This window comes from Galeopterus variegatus, unplaced genomic scaffold (assembly GCF_000696425.1).
Source record: "Galeopterus variegatus unplaced genomic scaffold, G_variegatus-3.0.2 Scaffold458, whole genome shotgun sequence".
Classification (NCBI taxonomy): Eukaryota; Metazoa; Chordata; class Mammalia; order Dermoptera; family Cynocephalidae; genus Galeopterus; species Galeopterus variegatus.
This window is the reverse complement of record NW_007726569.1, coordinates 86,052-112,186: the sequence shown is the minus strand read 5'-3', so window position 1 is coordinate 112,186 and position 26,135 is coordinate 86,052. Positions and strand designations below refer to the sequence as shown.

Sequence of the window (26,135 nt, the reverse complement as noted above, 5' to 3'; positions counted from 1 at the left end):
GTGTGATTTTAATTCCTGAGACTACCACAACCTTTATTAATGGTACCAGTCTGGATAAGCTACTCTGTGACATTTATGTGATCATAATTCTGAAAGCTCTTTTGAGAGAATGTATAAAGAGTGTGCCTAGTCATTGCTGTTGGTGCTATACAAATGCTTAATGTTATCATAAATGCTATATGATCCCTATACAAATGAAAGCCATTGCTCTTAACGTAATCATTCCACACCTTTTCTCCTCCTTCAATCTAATGTCAACACAGTGGCTAAAAGTGATCCTGTTAAAGCTAAGTCAAATTATGTCACTCCTCCATTTAAAATCCTTTACCATCTTCCTGTCTCTCGAAAATAATTTTGTAATGAACAAAAGGTTCTGGCTCCTCTACCCCATTACCTTTACGGTCCCATCTCCTTTCACTCACTCCACCCCAGCCATACTGGCCTCCTTGTTGTTCCCTGAACATTCCAGGCACTCTCCCACTTCAGGGCCTTTACACTTGCTCTTCCTTCCAGAAATCAGCGTGGCTTATTCCCTCAATTCCTTTAGTCTTTACACAAAATGTAACCTCCGTAAGCATTCCCACCCCCACAATATTTCCTATCCTGCTTCCTTGCTTTATTTTTCTCCATTTCTATTTATAACTCACACAGCAAATACGTCACTCATAGCAGCTAACACAGCAAATATTTCACTCATTTATCTTCATTCATTTTCTGTCTCCCCTAATAGAAAGAAAACTTCATGAGGGGAAGAATTTTGTTCAGCTTTACTAGCAGTTCTATCCCCATTGCCTAAAACAATGTCTGGCACATGTTTGTTTATGAATAAATATTTATGAATAAAGGAATCTTCCAAGCTAGATTACAAATTCCTTGAAGACAGAAATCAGTCTGCATGGTTTTGCCATGGACTAAGCAGTCAGTTCCTTTATGATATGTACAGAATGGGTTTACCAGTTGATTCTCATCCTGCCTGCCAAGGGAAAGAAATAGGAGAATAAAGGTAAATCAGCAGTAAGACAGGAGGTAAACAAGGAGACTTTAGAAACGTTCAAAAGAAGGAGCCATTTTAATCTCTTATCTCATGTGCCCTCACATGGCTAAAAAATATCTAGAAAAAAATCTTTGTCACTCTGGGTTACATAAAGATTTCTCAGATACAACACCAAAAGCACAGCTCATAAAAGAAAAAATTGATAAATTGGACTTCATCAAAATTAAAAATCTTTGCTCTTCAAAAAAGTGTTAAGAGGATGGGAAAACAAGCCACAATCTGGGAAACAATATTTGCAAATCACATATCTGATGAAGGACTTGTATCTGCAATATACAAAGTACTAAGGGGCTGGCCAGTTAGCTCAGCTGGTTAAAGCATGGTGCTGATAACCCAAGGTCCAGGTTCAATCCCTGTACTGGCCAGCCACCAAAAATAAAGAAAGAAAGAACTCTAATAACTTAATAAGAAAAAAAAAACCAATTTTTAAAAATGGGCAAAATATTTGAACAGCCATTTATAGATGGCAAGTAAGCATATGAAAAAATGCTCAACATCAATCATTAGAGAAATAATTAAAACCACAATGAGATACTACTAGAGATCTATTACAAGGGTTAAAATAGAATTTTAAAAAGCTGACAATACCAAGGGTCAGGATGTGAAGTAATTGGAACTCATACATTGCTGGTGGTTATACGAAATCATCTTCCCACTTTGGAGAATAGTTTGGCAATTTCTTACAAAATTAAACATATACTTAACCATACAACCCAGGAATTGAACTCCTAGGCACTTACCCACATGAAATGAAAACTTATGTTCACGCATAAACTTCTAAGCAAATGTTTAGAGCAGCTAATACATAATATCTAAAAACTGAAAACGATCCAAGTGTCTTTCAAATGGTGAATGGATAAACTGTGATATAGCCATACAACAGAATACTATTCAACAATAAAAATTTACAAACTACTGATGCATGCAACAACACAGATGGAATTTCTTGTACAGTATGCTAAGTGAAAGAGCCAGACTGAAAAGCTACATACATTACATATCCTTTATATGATATTCTGGAAACTATACAGACAGAAAACAAATCTTTGTCAGGGTCTGAGGAGAGTTGGAGGGGTTGAATGTAAAGGGACATAGACTTTTGGGGGGTAATAGAATTATTTTGCGGTGTGGCTACATGACGGTATATATCAAAACTCACAGAAATGCACACTAAAAAGTGAGTTTTACTGTGTTTAATAATATATTCTTTTTTTTTTAATGAAAGAAAAAGAGAAGAATCACAGATAAAGATGAGTTCCAGAGACTGTACGAATTCTAGACTAGGCAGTTGTGAGAATGATGATGTCATTATCTGGAAAAGCAACACTACTCAGGCCTAAGGCACAGGCCAGAGCCCAGACTTTGAAGCAAGTACAGGAGCATGCTCTGTCTTCACTCTTTGTGCCCCACCCTCTCTGTTGCTTCTTTTGGCTTGGGTGAGCACTCAGGAATTGGCCACTGGAAAAAGGCATTTAGGGGAGTTGGGGAGAAGCAAGCTTTCAATAGGTCCTTATTGAAAAAAAAACCTCCTCATATCAAAGAATCAAAGTTGTATGGAACCCAAGAAGATACCATGCAAATCTGTTTCCTTCACTTGAATCATACCAGAGAGAGAGCTATTTAAACTTTTCTTAAAACAGTAAAGAAAGCAGGGTGGAGGGGAGCTAGATATGTCTAGGTTTAACAATAGATCTTTTAAGAACACAGTTCAATCAGTGATTTCCTTCAAAGTGAGTCTGCCAAGGATAGAATGACACCATTTCCAAGCAAAGTGAAACCTAATAAGTAGCTCCCAGTTCTTATACTAAACAAACAAAGGAATGTCCATGACCTCTTATTCTATTTAGTGACTAGTGGAAGAAACTAAAAAGAAATGTAAACAAGAAAATCATAATTTTCATTTTAAAGAAAAAAAATAGAAAAATATTAGGCAATATACTTTCCTTATCAAAGCTATAAAGTACACTGTAATGGAAATTATATTTGAACAGCAGTCAGGATACCTGGATTCTAATCCCAACTTTGCAAATAATCTGAACGCTAACTAGCTGACTAATGCACATCACTTATTTTATAGCCTTGCAATAAAATAGATACTAAAAAGAAATGGCATGTAAAAGTTATTACAATAAAATTTGAAAGCAATCAGAAATTAATAAAAATATTACAAAAGTAAAGAATACCATTAACATCATTATCAACTAGCCTGGCTTGCAAAATGGTACTGTTTAAAGTACATTAATCAGAACTATATAATTAACCGAAACTATGTAATTAACCAGAACTACCCGACACAAAAAGAAATTCCACTGGAAGAATTTTCAAGACACAGGTTTTGATGCATGTTAGGCTGACATGTGTTGTATCATTCCAACACATTCAGGCACCTAGAAAGTTTTAAGTAGCCTGCAATGTGAAAAAGATATCTAACCTTTCTTTTTAAATTTTATTCACCTATTTATTTTACAGTTTTATTGAGGTATACAAAAACCTATTTGTATTGATATACAAAAACCTACAGATATTTATGGTGTACAATCTGATGAGTTTGGACATATGCATACACCTGTGAGACCATCATAACAACCTAGTTTCCTGTGTTCCTTTACCTTTGTGTGTCTGTGTGTGTGTGTGTGTCTGTTAAGAACATTTAACATGAGATCTTCCCTCTCAACAAATTTTTAAGTGCACAACACTGTATTGTTAACTATAGGTATTACGTTGTACAGCAGATATCCAGAACTCATTTATCTAGTATAACTATAACTTTATATCCATTGAACAACAACTCATTTCCCCCTCCTCCGATTCTCTGGCAACCACTATTGTATTTTCAGCTTCTATAAGTGTGACTATTTTAGATACCACATGTAAGTGGAGTCATGCATTATTTGTCCTTCTGGGACTGACTTATATCACTTAACATAATGTCTTCCAGGTCCATCCATGTTATTGCAAATGGTGGAACCTTCTTGTTTTTTAAGGGTGAATAACATTCCATTATATGTATATACCACATTTTCTTCATCCATTCATCAATGAAAATTTGGGTTGTTTCCATACCTTGGCTATTGTGAATAATGCTGCAGTGAACATGGGAGTGCACATTTCTCTTTGAGATCCTGATTTCAATTCTTCTGGATATATATCCAAGAATGGGATTGATGAGACATATGGTAGTTCTAGTTCTAATTTTTTAAGGAACCCATATACTGTTTTCCATAGTAGCTACACCATTTCTCATTCCCACCCATAGTGTACAAGGGTCCCAATTTCTCCACATCATCACCAACATTTATCTTTTTTTTTTTTTTTAATATTAGCCATCCTAGGGCCGGCCCGGTGGCGCACTGGATAAGTGCGCTGCTTGGGAAGCGCGGCGGCGCTCCCGCCCGAGGGTTCGGATCCCACATACAGACCGGTTCCCGCTCACTGGCTGAGCGAGGCGCGGGAGCAACACCGAGGGTTGCAATCCCGTTGCCGGTCCCCGGTCCGGTACGGGGGCAACACTGAGGGTTGCGATCCGTTGCCGGACACGGAAAAAGACAAAAAAAAAAAAAAAAAAAATATCAGCCATCCTAATAGGTATAAAATGATATTTCACTGTAGTTTTAATTTGCATTTCCTTGATAATTAGTGACATTGATCACCTTTTCATAAACCTGTTCACTGTTTGTATGTCATCTTTGGAGAACTGTCTACTTAGGTCCTTTGCCCATTTTTTAATCAGGTGATTTGGTTTTTTGCTATTGAGTTCCTTTTCTCCCATTCTGTGGGTTGCCTTTTCCCTCTGTTGGATTGTTTCCTGTGCAGAAGCTTTTTAGTTTGATGTAGTCCTACTTGTCTGTTTTTGCATTTGTTGCCTGTGCTTTTGGTGTCAGATCCATAAAATCATGTCATGAGGCTTTTCCCGTTTTCTTTCAGGCATTTTAAATTTTGGGGTCTTATGCATAAGTGTTTAATCCATTTTTGAGTTGATTTTTGTGTGTGGTATAAGAGTCCAATTTCATTCTTTTGCATATGGATATCCAGTTTTTCCAGAACCATTTGTTGAAGAGACTATCCTTTCCCCATTGTGTGTTCTTGACACCTTTGTCTAAAACCAATTGACCATAAACACGTGGGTATTTCTGGGCTTTCTATTTTGTTCCCTTGGTCTATATATCTGTATGCCAGTACCATATTGTTTTAGTTACTGTATCATTGTAATATATTTTGAAATCAGGAATTGTGATGCCTCCACCTTTTTTCTTCTTTCTCAATATTGCTTTGGCAATGCTGGGTCTTTTGTTGTTCCACATGAATTTTAGGATTGTTTTTCTATTTCTGTAAGGAATACCACTAGAATTTTGATGGGAACAGCACTGAATCTGTAGATCACTTTGGGCAGTATGGACATTTTAACTATATTAAGTCTTCCAACCTATGAGCACAGAATGTCTTTCCATTTATTTGTGTATTCACTTCTTTCATCAACCTAGTATAGTTTTCAGTGTGCAAGTCTTTCACCTCTTTGGTTAAGTTTATTCCTAAGTATTTTATTCTTTTTGAGGCTATTTTATGATACTATTTTATCATAAGAGATTTAAACTGCAGAGATCTGAAAATGCAAACAGAAGTTTTTACTTCATTTTGGCTATCATGTTATTTATTTGGAGGAGGACAAAACAGAAAATCAAGAGATCTCTAAGTCAAGTCTATATTTGTGTTGTAATGATTCTTCAACCCAGATTTTTAGAAATAAATGAAACTAAGGCCACATTCAAAATCAGAACAGATTCACCATGTTGCTCCTGATATTCTGGCCCTTCCTCACAAAATATTAATGAAAGAAACTCATATTTACTAAGAACAGATGTCAAATAGGGAACAAGCACTTTATATTCAGTAGATTATTTCTTTCTAAAACTCTAAAGAGAGAGTTATTTTCATCCCAAACACATAAGAAAACTGAAACTCAGAAAGGACAAACAGCTTGCTCAAAGTAACACATGTGACAAGCATCAACTACAACTCCAAACAAGGTATGACACTCAGCTACTCATCTTCCTCCTATAATAGTTAATCCTCAGGTATCCACATATACCAACCTTCCCTCCAACTCTTACCCCCACAAATAACAAATGACTTTTCCTTGAAAAGACATACAACAATAGTGGTAAGTAAATGACAGGCAAGGCCAAAATTGAATTATTAACCTATTAACGACATTAGTGTTAATTCTTAAATTGATCCATAGGAAGGTAGAATAGGTATTTGTTTACATTTGAATAAAAAGTTGAAGAGGTTATTCAATTTGCTGCAAATTAAAAAGATGATACTACCATATACCAGTAGAGAGCTTTATAGTTTCCAAAGTGTTTTTTCACCAATCCATGTAGAATTCAATAAGCAAGTATTCATTAAGCAACTTCCAGAATTCATTCTAGGAGCCTGGAAAATATCAGTGAACAATATAGGCAGAGATCCCTACTATCATGCTTATATTCTAGCAGAGGAGACAGAAGTAGGCAATAAATAAAAATAAGCAAATTATATAGGATTAGAAAGTGATTAAGTACTCCGGAAAACCAGAAAAGCAGAATAAGAGGGTTTGGGAGTATCAGAAGAGAGAAAGCACGTTGCAATTTTAAATAAGGTGGCCAGGATAGATTTCCTTGGGAAGGTAAAATTTGAGCAAAAATGTACAGGTATAAAAGAGTCATGCACATATGTCAGTATATTGTTTCAGGCAGAAGAAAAGTCTAGATGCCCCAAAGCAAGAGAGGAATAGCAAGGAGGTCTATGTGGATGAAGCAGACACAGTGAGGGAGAAGAGAAGCAGGAGCTGAAGTCGGAGCGATAAAGAAGGGATGGATCTTGTAGGGCCTTGTAAGTATTTTGGGACTTGAACAGCCATGGCCAGGGTGTGGGGGGGTGGGGTGGGGGGTGTGCAGAGCTAAAAGGATAACATGTTCTGATTTAATTTTTATAAGAAATACACTGTCTACTCCATTGAGAAATTTATCGGGGCAGAGGGAGGTCAGTGAGTCAAGCAAGGAATTCAAGTATATAAGACTAAGCCAATAATCTACACAAGATATGTTGGTGGCTTAGACGATGACAAAAACAATGAGAAGTAGTTCTCTACTGGATATTTTCTGAAGGTAAGGCCAATAAAATTTGCTAATACACTGGATACAAGACAGAAAAGTCTAAGATGACTCCAGGATTTTTGAAATAACAGTTAAAAGAAAGGGCTCTCCATCAACTAAGATGATAGAGACTGTGGGGAATAGACTTTGGAGGAAATAAAAGTTCAGTTTTGAACATGTCAGCTGCACATGTGAAGTGAGCTGTTAGACAAGTCTGACTTTAGGATAGAGGTCTGGATCGAATATAAATTTTATAGTTTTTAGTCATATAAATAATATTTAAAACCATGAGATTCAAAATTCTAGAACTGAAAAAGATCTCTCATACAATACAAATCACCCCCTTCACTGATGAAGATAAGTAAGGTCTAAAAAAAGATAGTGATATGTCTAAGGTCAGATACACAAAGCAACTGTAACAGAACTGGTAATCTTCATTAGCCCTGAATTTCTTGAGAACACTGTGCTGCCATCTAGCATAACAATTAAAGGACCATTCTCTGAAGGCTAAGTAAAAGGAGTTCAACCTCCAGAAAAGATTCCCCAGATACTATGCATAGAATACGGAACCATTCTCTCCCTCTTTCTTAAAAAGCATTACATAGAGACATAGACATTAAATACCTACCACACAGGAAGCACTCCACAAGTGTTTCTTTAATAAATGAACAAATTTGTCATTGAATTAATAGCCCAACCTTACTGTGACACTATTTGAGTATCCAAATCCCACTTGTCAGAGTGGTTAGATTTAATTAAATATTTTTACTTACCTGATATTTAAGCCAATGAAGTTTGTCCATGTGAAAATATAATCTCCACCAAAGACCATTCCAATATAAGTTATTAATATATTCTAAAAAGAAAAATGGCGATATATTGTTACATAGGTTTAACTGAGCTTTTTAAATATACATTTAAACTCATTCATGCTGTGACCCAAATACCTATCCTTAAAATACAAAAGCAAATAGACAGTAACAACAAAAACCCACCAACCCTAAAATGAATGTAGTATGATCAAGAACACTAATAAGGAATCAGTGACATTAGCCTCTTCTCAATCTATTTCTCCAGATAAATGCTTTCACCAACACTGAAGAATACTAACAAGATTATCAAACTTTCCCTGCCCTTTATTATGGGCTGACATTATAAATCTAAATAGAGAAACATTGTTGTTATTAAGGGTAGAAAATACAAAGACACATTTTTAGCAATCTTAGAAAAGACTTCTTCCTCCCATTGAGATCTCTGTTGATTTGTGAGGAGAAGACTGCTTATATGCAAGCATCTGTCCCTCCTCTTTTAAAATGGAAGAAGGAAGGGCTGGCCAGTTAGCTCAGCTGGTTAAAGCATGGTGTTATAACACCAAGGTAAAGGGTTCAGATCCCTGTACTTGCCAGCCAGCCAAACAAACAAAAACCCCAAAAAAACAAAATGGAAAAAGGAGATGGTAGAGTCTTTACCAACATGAAGACTGTTTTTAGAGGAATATTCCTTGGTATCTTAAAAAATAAAACACATGGAAAGTCAACTCACAGTATTATACCTAAAATCACATCTCCTGACAGTCCAAATGCAATATCTTCTGGTTCCCTTTTAATTATCCTCAGACCACAAAAGAGAAAAACAAGTTTCCAAAGTTCAAACTATTATTCAGTTCCTCCCTAATCTCCCTTCTTTCACATTCATAAGCCACTGCCTTCCTCTCTGTTATTAAAACTGCCATAAACTGAAAATGTCAAAAATATTTTTACTACCTGGGCTCTCCTACATTAGGCCTATAAGAGAGAAAGTAAAGTGCTATTGTGTTTTTTTAAAAGGCCAAAAACAAACTTCGAAATTATTTTTATAATGAAGTGCCCTTTGAGAGAGCATTCTAAATTACATCAGCCTCTTCTAGGTCTAAGGATGGGGACAGCAAGTTATCTTAGAGCAAATTTTCTCATTATTTAAAGTGAAAAAATTAAATAAAATATAATAGTAAACAAGGCCAATGGGCAACTTGGGAAGTGTGTAACAGGACTGCTCTTTGAATACAGAAATCCAGGGAGAAGGTGGATTAACTTGCATAAACTACTCAGGGAACGTCAGAAAGGAAGAGGACAGAGAACCTACCCCCTGCTGCTCAAAATCAGAAGTTAGAAAAACTGGAGGTATATATTAGAGTATCCTAAACAAGGTTTGCTATCAGAAGACACCAACGTCCCCCAAACAAAATTTATCAAGAAGCACCAAAGAGTCTATCATGGTAGCCCAAAACTAAGACAGCAATTCTCAAACTTCAGTATACCTGACCATCTGGAAACCTTGTTAGAAATGAAGATTTTCAGACTCTACTTTAAAGATTCTGATTCAGTATATCGGGTACGCCTAGGAATTTCCATTTGTAACTAGTTATCCTAAGCAATTTTCCCACCACACCAAAGAGAAACAAGGAATGCTAACCCAAGGACTTATGGGTTTGGGATCCTCAAGCACCAAAGGAAGCGTAAAGCCCCTTGGGGGAACAGTGGCTGAGCTACACGGGTTATGACTATGAGGCTAATGTCAGAAGCTTCACTGTGGCCTGAGAGACTGACTCAGCAAGGTCATCATCGGACTCCAATCTGCCTGAAGATGCAAGCCATCCTTCAGCGGCAATACCATGCATCAGTGAGAAGCAAGAGCTACAGCAAACTAATCAGACAATCTAGTTTTTTTCCTCCTTCTACGGTTTGTTAAGTAAAATTAATCCCTTTGGACTAAGTCCACAGAGTTCTTGGACTACTATTGGGAGAAGCATATATCAAAAGAAAAGTATGGACCTCATGTTAACAAGAGCATAACTATATTTGTCTCCCATGCTGATAATGACGAAGAAAGTACACTAAGAAATTCCAAGCAAATAGGTTTTGCTATTAAAATTAAACATAGGCTTTCCTGCACCATCCTTCTTCTTGGCTAAAAACGTGGTACCAACTGTCCTATCTCTTATGCTCTTGCTGCTCTTATTCTGAAGATCCAAGCCATCTACTTTGCTTTTGAAGCGTTCACTTTGCAAAACCAAAATATAGCTGAGAGCTAACGTGAGGGGCTAAAACTGCCTCAGCCAGCCCAGTCCTTTGAAATAAAGACTGTCTCTAGCTTTCTGGGGGAATTCACACAATTGACTTGTTATAGCTTAACTTAGAATTCTATTTATACCAAACACTCCAATTCTATGATTTGAAGCCAAAGATCTGGAGTTTTAACCCAATATAGTTACTAAGGTGAGGTCAGGTGGGTACCACTCCATTGGGGGTACAGAGGGAAACATAGCAGAGCAGTAAAAACTTTACATTTGCAACCCCTTCCCTCATTATTGACTAATGGGGCATCAAAAAGGAAGACACAAGGGCAACTGCCCTCTTTTCCCAAAATGATTGCTAGAGTTTGGTTGTTTTGTCCCCTCTAAAACTCATGTGGAAATCTGATCCCCAATGTTGCAGTGTTGGAAACTGATTGAGTCATGGGGGCAAATCCCTCATGAATAGATTAATGCTCTCCATGGGGGAGGGGGGAGTAATGAGTAAGTTCTCACTCTATTAGTTCCCAAGAGAGCAGGCTGTTTAAAAGACCCTGGCACCTCTTCTCTCTTTCATCCTTTCCTCTCACCATGTGATTTGCTTGTACCTGCCAGCTGCCTGCCATTTTCTGCCATGAGTAGAAGCAGCCTGAGGCCTGTGCTAGATGCAACTGTCCCAGAATCATAAGCAAAATAAACCTCTTTTCCTTATAAATTATCCAGTCTCAGGTATTTCTGTTATAGCAACACAAAATGGACTAATACAATGATCAAGGACTTATCTCTCTCTGCCTTGCCATTTTTAGAAAGCAAGCTCACTTTGCTAATTCATTTGGAATTTGGACATGCTATGACCTCTTGAATCTGAAAGCACTAGTATCACAAAGACAGATGAAAGAGGCCTCAGACTTTAAGCCACTAACTTTGGCTCAATATTCAAGCCAACTTGGCTCTTCTGGCTGAAGACAAATGAGTCTCCTTCAAATAATATGGATCAGGAAAAAAATGACATCACTGGAAATGTCAGACACAGCTTTTAAAAGTGGGCCATTTACGGTTTGGCTCAGGCATAGGAAAACTCCCTTGATTAGCTTCTGGCAGGCATCCTCTCCCTGCAGAGTAGCCAGAATTCAGTGAGGCAGAGAACAGAACAGTTCTCACTGGGGGTTAAAGGGATAGACCTATCATTACCAAGCTATTTATTTGCCCAGTCAGAAAACAAGCCTAATTCTCTTTCTTCCTTCTACTCTAAGATAATACATTTTCCTTTTCCCATAGTCCTCAGAACTAAGTTGCCTGCTAGTAGAGACTATGCCCCTCCTGAGTTCTTAAAGATTGTTTCAGAAACTGTCATGACAATTTGTCAAACCATCAAGACAGTAGTAAAGAAATAAGGATTATGGGGCTTTTGGCCATAGCCAGACTCTTATTTTAGAGGAACAATTTTCAAATAAAGCAGGTACCAAAAAGATAATATTTTTTCAAATCACCTTAATACAGCCAACTATTGTAGTTGTAAGAGCAGAATTATACTGAGTGCAGAGTACTGTGGCGTACATCAAGATAAACCTAGAATAAAGAAGGAAGACATATGTTATAAGTAAGATCCAGTTGCTTACTTTATTATAATCTCTAGCCAAGAGAAACAACCAGTGTTGGCCATGCACATTCTAGTCACTGACCAAATGTGAGCTTTCCCTACCTCACTGCTGTTTATACTGTAGCTTCAGATTTTTTAAAATTTCACTAAAGAGAAGCACATGTCCATTTTATGACCAGGTGTTTTTCCCTGCTACCCTCACCAAAACCCTGAAACTACCATTCATAATCATGAGTATTCTTCATAGATCATGTTCCCTATGAATTCACTTAAACTGCATAGAAAGCTCAGAGTTCACGGGCCCTATCTCAGATATGTACCTCTCATGAGAACAATGTGACCTCTGGGCCAGGGTGAAGACAAGAGAGATCCTTAAGGAGGGAAGAAAAGTAAATTAAAGCTACTTTAAGAGGGGATACAGGTTCACATAACAAGTAAGTGGCAGCAGTTAGAACTCCCAGACTTACACTAAGCCTTGGAGCCTTAGTACCAAGATACCATGCCAACTATATTTTGAAGCACCCACTCACGAACGGCAACTGAACTGACTGGTTGAGTGAAAATACACATTAGAGAAATATGAAAGTGAAGAGAAGAGGCATGTTTGCAGATACCCTCTTGTCTTCAACATATTCTCTTCTAAGAGGAAGACCACACGGTAGAGGGGAGTCAAAAGGCCCCAAATTCAAATACTGCCACAGCCATCTACTAAATGTGCAAACTTAGACAATTTACTTAAGTTCTGAGCCGGCTTTCTCATAGGTAAGGGGATAACAATATCTGTCAAATGGTCAATGTAGACATAAAATACATGTTGAAATACAATGGCGCTTAACACACAGTAAGTTATCACATAATATCAGTTTCTTTTCTCCATCCTTCTAAGCATGACTTTGGAATAAGTTCAGTAGCCCTGAGAGCACATTCCCAAAGGCTGTGAAACCACCTGAATCTGGAGGCTTAATTATCCTAAGCTGACATACTCAAAGACTGAACAAGACACTGAGAAATGTGGCAAAAAGACTCTAGAACAAATTTCTCTAATCTGTTTCTATAAGAAAACTATCTGTTAACAAGGCAGCAGCAAAGGCTCACCCCATCACACAGGAGAGGGTGAACTGCAGAAGAAAGAGGGTGTCGGCCCAGCCTTCAAACTCCATTGCCTGTAATATACAAGAAGCGTTAGATTTTAAAGCAAGCCTTCAAAATCAGCTGTCCCATCCATTAATGGAAATCTTTCTGTGTCTGCCCCCAATAAACACACACACACACACACACACACACACACACACACACACACACACACGATTCCCTACATCACTCCGAGAGTGATGTTCAAGAATTTCATATACTCATATATGGAGCTGAACCAATAAGCAGTTTCAGAAAGTTTTCTCCTTTCCAAAATGTAATGCGGGGGAAATTTTGTACTTCTCCCGATAGATATAAAGGAATGGTATTTCCTTGAAGGTACAAGCCACATCTGGCTAATCTCAGCAGTTCTCCCAGATAACTATTAATGTGCTAGTATTAAAGGCTTTCTCAAACATTAAAACATGTAACATGTGAAAGGTCAAGTACAATCTTAGTTACACAAATTCAGTAGAGGTCTGTTCAGGGAGAGTTACTGTTTTAAAACAGTTGATTCTAGAGCTAGGTGTTTTTGTTATTATTGGTTTTTTGTTTGTTTTAAGAGAAATGAAAGGGTACATTGATCATCTCATCTCTCATTCAAGAGTAGGGTTTCTCTCTCAAGTTTCTTTTGCAATACAAGTTTGGTAAATAAATGTGAGAAACAGTCCACCTTATATATCTCTGCCAACCCAACCAGCTTCAACTCTTGCTGGTTCTACATAAATCTCATGGCTCCAGGACTCCAACAATACCAGGCTCTTTGCGGTTACAATACATAACATGCAGTTTCATACTTGCATCCCTTGCCTGGAATGCTCTTCCCTTCAACACTCATCTGACTCCTGTTGAACCATCAAATTAAAACTCAAGGCTCCTTTGTAGGGCCTTTCCTGATCAATTACTCCTTCCTTTGTGCCTCAGTACTTCTCTTTAGGGCTCTTATCTCTCTGACCTACAAGTCTTTCTGTACAATGTCTACAGACTGTGGACTCCCTGGGGGCAGGATCCACATCACATTTATCTTATCATATTCCAAACACAGCACTTGACAGTAGACATTCAGTTTGTTTATGGTTCTGTCTTTGTTGAAGTATAATATATAAAAAATAAAAGTTGTCAATTTTAAGTGTACAATTCAATGAGATTGACAAATGCATAGTCATGCAACCTGCAATCATGATAAAGACATTCTTACACCCCACCCCCAGAAAGTTCCCTCCTGCCCCTTCCCACACTTCTAGCCCATGGCAACTGCTGATCTACTTTCAACTGTTACCACAGTTTTGCTGTTTAACGACTTCATACAAATGGAATTATATAGTATATGTTTTTTGTGTCTTGCTTCTTTCAGTCGGCACAATGTTTTTAAGATTCATCCATGGTGTGTCTATCAGTAATTCATTCATTTGTACTGCCAATTAGCATTCCATCTTATGAACATACTTGTTTTTTGTGTCTTGCTTCTTTCAGTCGGCACAATGTTTTTAAGATTCATCCATGGTGTGTGTATCAGTAATTCATTCATTTGTACTGCCAATTAGCATTCCATCTTATGAACATACCGCAACTTATTTAGTTGCCAATCAATGGACATTTATTTGGGTTGTTTCCACAACTTATTATTATGAATAAAGCTGCAATAAACCTTTGAATACAAGTCCCTCTGTGGGCATGTTTTTATTTATCTTGGGTAAATACCTAGTAAATGGGTATTTACAGTGTTGCCAGTTCTTTGGGTAAGTGTATCTTGAACTTTATAAGAAATGCCAAACTGTTTTCCAAAGTAGCTACACAATTTTGTATTCTCACCAGCATTATATGAGAGTTCACATTGCTCTACATTTTCACCAACACTTGGAACTGTTATAGGCCATTCTAGTTAGAGGGTAAGTGGTATCTCGTAATTTTAATTTGTATTTCTCTAATAACTAACCAGGTTAAGTAACTCTCACTGTGCTTTTATTTATTTATTTTGCTTTTTTGGGCCTGGCCAGTATGGGGATCCAAACCTTTGACCTTGGTGTTATCAGCACCAAGCTCTACTTAGTGAGCTAACCAGCCAACACTTAATGTGCTTACTTATTATTCTTGTTTGGTCAAGTGTCCAAATCTTTTGCCAAATTTTTATTCAAGTTATTTGTCTTCTTAATACTGAGTTGTAAGAGTTTATTTTATATATTCTGGATAAAAGCCCTTAATCATATATATGATATATATGCACACACACACACACATAAAATACAAATATTTTCTCCCAGTCTGAGACATGCTTTTTCATTTTCTTAATGGTGTTTTTTGAAAAACAAAAATTTTAATTTTTATGTAGTCTAACATCAACTTTGTCTTTTATAATTCTTGCTTAAAACTTTTTCTATAAAACCTTGGTCTAACCAAAAGTCACAAAGATTTTCTCCTATATTTTCTTCTAGGAGTTTAATGGTTTTAAATCTAAGTTCTATTATTCTTTTTATATTAGTTTGCTAGGGCTGCCATAACAAAATACTACAAAACTGAGTATCTTAAACAACAGAAATTTATTGTCTCACAGTTCTGGAAGTCCAAGATTAAGCTGTCCATAGGGTCGGTTCCTTCTACTGACTGAGAAATTGTTTCTTGGCTCTTTTCTAGCTTCTGTGGTTTGTTGGCAATCTCTGGTGTTCCTTAGCTTACAAAGCTATAATCCTGATGTCTGCCTTCATGTTTGCATGGCACTCTCCCTGTGTGTGTGTCTGTGTCCACTTTCCCCTTTTAATAAGAACACCAGTCATATCAGATTAGGGGCCCACCCAACTCCAGTAAGACCCCATCTTAACTAATTATATCTCAATGACTTCATTTCCAAATAAGTCACATTCTGAGATACTGGGGGTTAAGATTTCAACATATAAATTTGAGGGTGGAGGGAATTCAACTTATAACACTTTTCAGGTTAATTTTTAATTTTCCAGATGTTATTTCATGAGGTCAAGATCAAGATTCAATTTTTTGCACATAAATGTTGGGAGAGGAGGGATGGGGAGGGGGGAAAGGAGGAATTGGTAAAGGGACACAAAAATCAACTACACTGTATATTAATAAATAAAAAATAAAAATAAATGTCAAATTGTTCCAACACCATTTGTTGAAGAGATTATCCTTTCCTCATTGATTTACTTTGGCACCTTTGACAAAAATAACTGGCCACATGGTTTATTTCTATTTCTAGATTCTCTATTCTGTTCCAATTATCTATGTCTACTCAATCCAATACTTCAATGTCCTACTTACTGTAGCTTTATAAGAAATCTTGAAATCAAGTAGGATAAATCCACTAACACTGTTCTTTTTCAAAACTGATTTGACTATATACCAAGTCCTTGGCAATTCCACATAAATTTTAAAATCTGCTTATCTATTTCTACAAAAAAATCTTCCTATGGGATGGGACTGTGTTGATTCTGATCAATTTGCAGAGAACTGACAAACTAATATCAAGCCATACAATTCATAAACATTCATAAATATAAAAATCATTTATGTAGGTCTTTTAAATTTCAGCACTATTTTATAGTTTTCAGTGTACAAATATTGACATATTTTGTTAAATTTATCTCTAAGTATATCATAATTCTAAAGCTACTATAAATGGTACTACTATTTACTTAGTTTCCAAGTGTTCACTACTGTTGTGTTTACAGATTTATATTATCTTCCAATTCTATTTTTCCACAAACTTTCTGAAGTACTCTCATACAGCTGATTTTTGTATACTCACCTTGTATCATACAATCTTGCTAATTAGTTCTAATCAGTTTTTTCTAGATTCTTTAGGATTTTCTACATATACGATCATGCTTCTTATACAGACAGTTTTGCTTCTTCTTTTCTAATCTTTAAGGTTTTTAAATTCTTATTCTTACCTTGTTACACCAATGAGGTTGGCCGGTATAATGCTGAACAGAACATTTTATGAGAGTGGACATCCTTGCCTTTTTCTCAATCTTAGTGAAGAGTATTCTGTCTTTAGCCATTAAGTATGTTAGCAATAACTTTTTCAGTAGACGCCCTTTACTATGTTGAGAAAGTTCCCTTCTTTTCCTAGTTTTCTGAGAATTTTAAATTCATGAATAGGTGTTAAATTTACATTTTCTACACCTATTGAGATTGTTCTTCCATTTTATTCATGTTAAAGTGGCAAATTATACTGATTGATTTTCAAATGTTAAACTAACCTTAATTCCTGGAATAAACCCAACTTGGTCATGATATACTGCTCTTTTTAATCTATGAGTATTGCCAGATTTTTTTTTTTTGTACTATACTTTTATCTCCCCTTGTAATGTTTTTGCCATCTTTTTTTTAGAGGGTAATGCTGACCACATAAAGCCAGCTGGAAAGTGTAATCTCCTCTTCTATTTTCTGGAAGAATTTATGTAGAAAAAGTATTATTTCTTCCTTAAATATTTTGTAGAATTGTCCAGTGAAGTGATCAGGCACTGGAATTATCTTTTTGGGCAAGTTTTTAACTACAAATTCAATTTCTTTAACAAAAATAAGGCTATTGTTAAATAGCCCTATATTAGTTAGGGTTTTTAATGAATTTTAATTAAATGAACAGGGGCAATTTATTTAATAGAATAGGGCTATTCATGTTAACTATTTCCTCTTGAGAGAGCTTTGGTAGTTTGTCTTTTTCAAGAATTTGTCAACTTCATCTCGGTTGTCAGGTTTATTGGCATAAAATCGTTGTTCATAATATTCCCTCATTATCCTTTTAACATATGCTGTCTTTGTGATGATGTCCCACTTCCATCATTCCTGATATTAGGAATTTGTGTATTTTCACTTTTTGTCCTGATCAATTGGCTATGGTTTACAATTTTATTGATCTTTTTTTAAAAAACAGCTTTTAGTTTCATTGGTTTTTTATTTCATTGATTTCTGCTCTTATTTTCCTTAGATTTACTTTCCTCTTATTTTTTCTAGTTTCTTAAGGTAGAGGCTCAGAGCACTGACTTTAGACCTTTCTTCTTTTCTAATATAAGCACTTAATTAAACTATGAATTTTCCTCTATATACTGTTTTAGTTACATCCCACAAATTTTGCTGTGTTGTGTTTTGATTTCCTTCAGTTCAAAATATTCTCTAATTTTGTGATTTTTTTCTTTGGCCAGTGAATTATTAAGAGGTATATAACTTCTAAATATTGGGAGATTTTCCAAATATTTTTGTTATTATTTCTACCTTAATTCTGTTCTAGTCAGTGAACACACTTTGTATGATTTGAATTCTTTTAAACTATTAACACTTGGTTTATGGCCCACAACATAGTTTATCTTGGTAAATATTCCATGTACACTTGAAAAGAATGTGCATTCTGCTGATTGGAGTATTTTTGAATGTCAATCAGGTCAAGTTGGTTGACAGTGTTATTCAAAGTGTTCTATATCCTTACTGACTTTCAGTTTAGTTTTTCTATCAATTTCTGAGAGGAATGTTAAAAACCCCAACTATAATCGTGGATTGGTCTATTTTTCCTTTCTGTTGTATCAGTTTTTGCTTCACATATTTTGGAGCTCTCTCATCAAGAATATACACAGTTAGGGACTGTTATGTCCTCTTGATGAATTAACCCTTTTATCATTAGGAAATGTCTCTTTATGGTATAGGTTCCTGTGTTTATTCTACTTAAAGTTTGTTGAGCTCCTTGTATATGGGGACTTAGAGTTTTCATCAAATCTGGAAGAAAAAAAAATTTCTGCTCCCCCACTTCAGGGACTAGAGCTACACAGATGTTAGACCTCTTGATATTGCTCCACATGTCACTACTACTCTGCTCATTTGTTTTACAGTCTCTTTTTTTTTTTTCTGTCTGTGCTTCATCTCGGAGAGTTCTATTACTGTCTTTAATGCACGACCTTTTCTTCAGTGTCTAATCTGCTGTTTAATTCTTCCACTATATTTTTTCAATTCAGATATTATATTTTTCATCCCTAAAAGTTCTACTTGAGTCTTCCTTATAGCTTTCTTTTTCTCTTCTTGTCCTTTCTCTCTCAACAATCCCTCACTGCCTATTGTTGAAAGTCTGAAAAATGTTTCCTATATGTTTGGTTTTCTAGTAGTTTATGGCACAAAGGTAAATACTGCCCCTGTTATTCCAACATGGCTAGGAATGGAAAGAACACATTTAATTCCTGATTTGAATTATAAACTTGTCTCAAACGATGTTTCCACTAGGAAGCCTTACACAAAAACCTAAGTTGCACATTAGTTTCTTTCCTGACACACTCTCCAGAACACTAAGTGCTACTTGTATCAGGTAAATATGTACATCATTATCTATCCAGACACTACAAATACCTTGATGGCTTATCTGTGTATCCATGGTGCTTAATAAAGTGATCAGCAAATAGCAGGTGTTTAATAACTGTTTGCTGGATGAAAGAAGGATAGATACATTCATGCATAGAATCTCATGCTATGCTCTTTCATACCTGTAAACATAATATCCCTCTGATGAAAAATCACTAAAGTGCAATAAACTGACCTAGGACTCAGAAGACCGGCCTCTGCCAGAAAGACTATAAGTTCCTTGACAGCAGGGTTTGTGTTATATGTCATTATGAATAGCTACAAGCACTTAGAAGTGCAAGGACAAATACTCATCGTAGTGGATTAAACAACTATGATCTATATGGCCCAGCATCACTTTCTTAAGGCAGATGAGTTGAACTTTGCTTTTTAATACACCCACACACCTGCTTGTACATGCTACTAAATGTATTTCAAGTTTCATTTTAAATCTATATAATTTTATTCACTTATTTTTAAATAATATTTATCTCACATTTATTTGAAACTGGACCAGAGTCTCATAAAAGTATGTTTTCCATTTTAACTGTTCACATTTTTAACTATTCACAAAAGTATTGGTTTGCTCTCAGTTTCCCCCTCCCCAGCTTTACTAAGGTATAGTTAACATCATTTAAAATTTTCTTCTAATGGTAAAAGGTCATTTTTACTGCATATGACTCAGGAGCTTTTGCACTGAGTTTTTTTTCTTTGAAGAGGGAACACATAACCCAGCAAATCAACAAGTGAGCACCAGAACTATCTTTGGAAGGGTTACTGGTACCCTGCAGGAAAAGCCATTGTACCTAAAACAAACAAAAAAAAGTAGTGGACCAGGATTCAGAAACTCAGTATCTTGAACCACCTCACAACTGCTTCATAATGCCAGATTTACCTTCTGTGAGGGAGAACTGCATGGTATAAGGCTTCTTCCAGTTGTGACATGAGTGTTAGATCAGCTTGAAAAGCAGAGACTTCATTTCACCGAAGCTAAAACGTTAACAGGAATCCAGGCCCAAGAATTTTCCTCTAAATTATCCTCCTTTCCTAAAGGAAAACTATTCTTTTCCTCCAAAGTCATTAAGAAAAGAGAATAAGCTGCTGTGCTGGACTATGATGATTCTCTGAACCTTACTTTCTGCATATGTAAAAAGAATAATAATAAGGCCTATCCTGCAGCATTATTATCAGAATTAGAAACAATATAGCTACAATGCCTGACACAGAGGGAGTTTGGTTCAATAAATGATGTCAGCTACTATATATAATCATTACTTTTTAATTTTTTCTATTGGTGACCCAGGAGTGGAAAGTAATCAGAATTATTCAGCAAAGACCTCCCATAAACTTCTCCATACACTTAAGCTCTGTCCCTCTCCTTGAGCTCTAAATATCTCCTCTGCTTTCAGTGTATTATGTTGACATCTATTAAGTCCAACCACGTGCCAGGCCCCATAGCAGACCTTGGGGCACGATGCTAAAGATGGTTTAATCAGGTTTGCTGATAATGAAGGCACAAACCATGCCAGTAAAAAAAGCTGGCCATTAGCTCAGTTGGTTAGAGCATGGTATTATAACACCAAGGTCAAGGGTTCAGATCCCCATACCAGCCAGCTGCCAAAAAACAAACAAACAAAAAGAACTGACTTATATTTGATGAGTGCTTTATAGTATACATAGCATTTCTGCACACATCATGCCATTTGATTCCCACGACAACCCTGTAAAATGGAAAGGTCAGGTCTTCTTATACCCAGAAGACAATAAGTCACTTACTTCAGGTCACAGAGCTAATATATGGTAGACCTGAGTCTACATACTCCAAGCCCAAGGCTCTCTACATGTAACATTAAATTTTACTCAGAAAAAAATGCCCCAAATATATACTACACAGTCCCCTCTGGCGACACAATAACTATATTTGTAGGATATTAAATCTCATGAACATGATTCCATTTATATAAAATTCAAAAATAAAAAAATAATTTTTTCCCCCTTTCCTCAGTATTTGACCCATTTCTGGCAAAAGTCAGTTTATAGCATAAGCAGCCTGTTGCATTCCTTGCTTTGCTGCAGGAACAGACTTGGCTGCAACAGAACAAGCAGCAGCCATTTGAAAGTACAGCCGTAGGGTAAATATAACTCAAGCAGTCCCTATAATACAAAGAAGCCCACTCCCCCTGCCCTAAAGACAGCATTAAAAAAGCAATAATAGCTAGTGCTTATGTGCCTATTATGTGCTAGACTCAGAAATGTTAAGTATCTTATCCAAAATTATCCGGCTAGTAAGTGCCTACTCAGTTCCACAACCTATAGTCTTTCCAACTGTACTACTGGGGAAAACCAAAGGGAAGGCAATACATCCACAATTTTTTTTTCCTTTATGGCTCCACATGGTTACTGATCAGTGAATCAAAAAGTAGGAGTTCTAATTCTGCCTTTAATGCATTTCTATGAGGCCACGATAAAGTCATTTAACCTCTATGAGCTTCTACCTATATTACAAACGTAGAAAGTAGTCTGCTCCATCTGCCTCTTAGGAGAATCAACTGAGAGAATGAAATGCAGACACTTAAAGCACATACAGAATTTACATACAGTAGAGATTATTCCCTTAAACTACCATCACTGTTATTTTTCAGACTTGCAAGCAATTTTTTTTTTATTATTCCTAAGATAGGAAGTCCAGAAGGCACAGTGAACATTTACTTTGTTAATAGGGGGGGGAAAAAAAAAAAAACATCTGAAACAAAACAAAACTTCTGCCTCTAAAGAAAGCTCTGATAAAGAGCCATTGTGAAGGGAATGACCTGCCTGGTCATCTGTATGTGACACAGAACTAAACGGGCTTTCTGCCACAAGGCCTGCAATCTTCAATCTTGGCTGAGCAGAGCCTGTGATTTTAGATTGAATATACAAAGACACTTTCTTAGGCTTCCCTTTTGTTTTGAATGAATTTTCTAGATCTACATGTGCTGGCAGTGTAATGTAACACCACAGGCCAATACACACCACAGGTATGAAAAGAATGTTGCACAATAAAAGGGCAATCCCACTGCTGGGTATATACCCAAAGGAATGGAAATCATCATGTTGAAGAGAAACCTGTACTCCTATGTTTATTGCAGCTCTATTTACAATAGCTAAGAGTTGGAACCAACCTAAATGTCCATCATTGGACAACTGGATAAGGAAAATGTGGTATATTTATACAGTGGAATACTATTTTGCCATAAAAAAGAATGAAATTCTGCCATTCACAGCAACACGGATGAACTCAGAGAAAATCATGTTAAGTGAAATAAGCCAGGCACGGAAAGAGAAATACCACATGTCCTCACTTATATGTGGGAGCTAAAATAAATAAATAAATAAAAATTTTAAAAAGATACAAAATCACAATAATATGTTGAACCTTCAAGAGAATAAAACAGAATTGAGGTTATTAGAGGTAGGAAAGGGGGAGTAGGAAGGAGGGAGAGGGGGGAATTGGTAAAGGGTCACAAAAATCAATTACACTGTATAATGAAGAATATACTAATTATCTTGATTTGAACATCGCATATTGCACACAGGTACTGATATTCAATGTTGTACCCCAAAGATACATACAATCCTCAAAGGAAATAATGGCTAAAAACATTACTTTGTCAGTCAAACAATATACACAGAAAGAGAAAGATCTATTCATAACTACAGAATAACTGATCCAATCCTCTTGTTTTACATATGAGAACACCAAGGCCCAGAAAACAGAAGGGATCTGTCAATGAGAAGAGAATAACTCAGGGTCTGAAAATCAATCTGTATTGGCCATACAGTGATCCACAAAAGAATAACAACTATGGAAAGGCTAACCAAACGTAAAATTTCTACATTATTTAGTCAGCAACGTTCAGTAAGAGACACCTCAGGGTAGATGATCTGTGTAGCAACTTTTCTTGTAACACTTCTGAGCCATGTAATTTAACCAGTGACATAATGAAGACATTATACAATGTACCAGTGCCCACAGTACTGGCCTTGTGAGATCCACAGCAAAGGTGTGTCTTTGCAAGAAAGCCAAGCTCCAACTCCTGTGACTCTGTGAATCATAGGCTTTCTGCTGCAAAGATTCCCTTTTGGAGGTAGCAACTAATAAGTTTAAATGCAATCTGTCCTGATACTTTGGAAAGTCAGTAAAGTGACATCTACTCCACCTTCACCTATGTTAACTAGATAAGCTGGCTTTGGCATGACACATAGTTTTTTTTGTTTTTTAAACAAAAAGAATGTTTTGAAGTTAGAAAACACATGTTTCAGAAAAAAACTAAGTGCTGAATATACTAGTTCCTTGGTTCTTAGAAAATCCAAGATTTTGAAAACCCTGAATAAACTAAAAAAAATTACACACACACACAAATTAGTTGTTGGATTTCAAGAGACGGGAGCAGTTTATCAACACTGATTATCAGGGAGAACCAAGCTTATGCCAGCTGTGAAAATAGCAGCCAGGCATCCACACTGGCATGTTTTTACTCCTCAGAAACTGTCTCAGCCCTACAAATGGCTCTAACTAGAGAACATTTTATCCAAACTACTCATTTTACACATGACAAAGCACAGTGGGAGAAAAGAAGGGACTTGTGCAAAGTCAGATAGAAGTAAGGAACGGAACCGGAGGTTGCTGATCTTCTGCGTGCAGAGTATACTTCAAATTCCTGTGTCTAGCACTGGTCCTAACTTAGAAGGAAGCACGGTGTGGTATGGTGAGAAGAGTGAAAGTGCTGGTCTTAGAATAAGGAAATCTGGGGTCTAGTCCTGGCCCTATCTGGGCCCCAATTTCTTCATCTATGAGATACGAGTCTTGAACCAGATGTTCTCTAAGGTCTCCAAAGTCTGCTTCTAGCTTCTAACTTTTTACGCTATGAATAAACATCTTAATTATATTGAAGCATTTCAAACTGATTGTGAGTTACTGAACTCTGAAATACGCATGAATTATGCTACAACTGCTACATAAATAATCATCACTCTGGAATGAAGAAATGTCTCCTTTGGTCAATTCTTTCAAGTACCTGCAAGTTACTAGTCAAAGTTCCAATTAATGAAAATTCCATTTTTGCTAAGTCCGTAGAATGCCTAACTACATTAATTTTTCCAACTTTCTCATATATAGATTGGTCTTGAGATTTGGAACCATGTGTACTGCCATGAGGGGCTAGTTATTTTACACCACATTCTTGCCCCAAAGCTGAAGAGTGAGAGCTGCCTCTGCTAGAAGGAGGCAGAACACTGTGTAAAGACCATAGCCCTTCGAGTCAGACTTGGGTTTAAATCCTGACGCTACTGCCCACTAACAGTATGACTTCAGGCAAGTTACTTAGTCTCTCTGAACCTCTACATCCACATTAGTAAAATAAGGATAATTCAAACTTTCTAGAACTGTTATGAACACTACATTATATTACGTATACAAGTGACTAACACATAATAGGACTCAATAAATGTTAGTGTCTCATCACACTTTTTCACAGCCAAAAAATACTCAACACTCTTTGAATAGCTCTGTTTCTTACTTTGAGGCCACTTTTAAGCCTACTGGCAGCCAGGTCACAGTTCATTAAAACATTTACACATGTATTCAAGATGATCTGTGACAGTTCTTTAAAAGAAAGAGGTCTTGATTAAAAAAACAAAAAAGGAGGGGGGTGGTTTCATAAGCTGTCAGTCTCCTGCCTTTGGTTCAAGAACAATTTTTTAATAACTAACTACTTTCAAAAACCTTTTATTTATTTCAGCTCCCACTGATCTGTGGAAATCATCAGTATCATTAGAGTGGACAACCAACACATTCATTCTGAAGAAGCTACTAGCCAGGAGAATCATTAGAAGGAATCTTGGTACAGACTTCTTGGCAAAATTGTGAATTTCCATTTAGTTTGCAAAATTTGGGGAATTCTAACAATATGGTATCAATTTTTCTCCTATGAATATGGACTTGCTTTAGAGAAAAATTCTCCTCTGAATTTATTTTGCTACTCTATTCTGGTTTTATTTAGCTAAATATTTGCAGAAAATTGGTAAACTACTATATTAGTTGCTATTTATATAGTTAAGTCACCACACAGTGCTAAATATCTCCTGAGGAAAAAAAAGAAACAGATTGGGATTTAACCAGGATGACAACTGTAAACTGAAACAGAGAACTTTTAGTAATGCCTAGCATTCTATTAAGGGTCTGAAGAATTTTTACTATTTCAAGGTTTTTTGTTTCTTAAGGATAGGTTGCTACTATTTATATTTTACAGTATAACAGAAATGTTAAAATTCCCTTCTATCCTTCTGACACATAAGAAAAGGACACTGGTTGACATACACTATTTTTATGCTGACAGCCAGAGCTATTTTGAGCCATTTTAGTACTATCCAATGCTTTTGCCAATAAAAAAGGTTAGTATGACATTAGCAAACTAGAGAATAAGTTCTCAGTTTCTGGTCACTTAATAAGCACATTTCTTTTTAACAACCCAAAAGTCTATCTTTTGGTTATAAAAAAAATAATGCAATTCACCAACATAAGCCATTAAACCATAATTAGAAAGTCCTACCTTTTGTGCATCTCCTGTGAAATATGCAATGGCTAGGGTAGGCAGAATCATGAACAGTGCATTGTAATAAAGCAGACCATATTTTCCCAGCTCCTAGAATAGAAGATAATTAGGTGTTTCATTTGGTTCTAGCAAACAGATATGCATAACCCTTTAACAGAGTTATCACCCAATTATGGATACATATATATATATATACACACAGACACATACATACACACACACACACACACACACACACACA

The 26,135-nt window shown here is 36.3% G+C and overlaps 1 protein-coding gene and 1 non-coding gene across 2 annotated transcripts in view; one reads left to right on the top strand and one right to left on the bottom strand.

Annotated features, from left to right (window-relative positions):
* SLC35D1 (solute carrier family 35 (UDP-GlcA/UDP-GalNAc transporter), member D1) overlaps nucleotides 1–26,135 on the bottom strand; it is a 65,719-nt gene that overhangs the window by 7,626 nt on the left and 31,958 nt on the right. The gene's annotated exons all lie outside the window — the stretch shown is intronic.
* TRNAI-GAU lies at nucleotides 1,348–1,419 on the top strand. The gene has a single exon. It is a non-coding gene; the product is annotated as a tRNA-Ile (tRNA).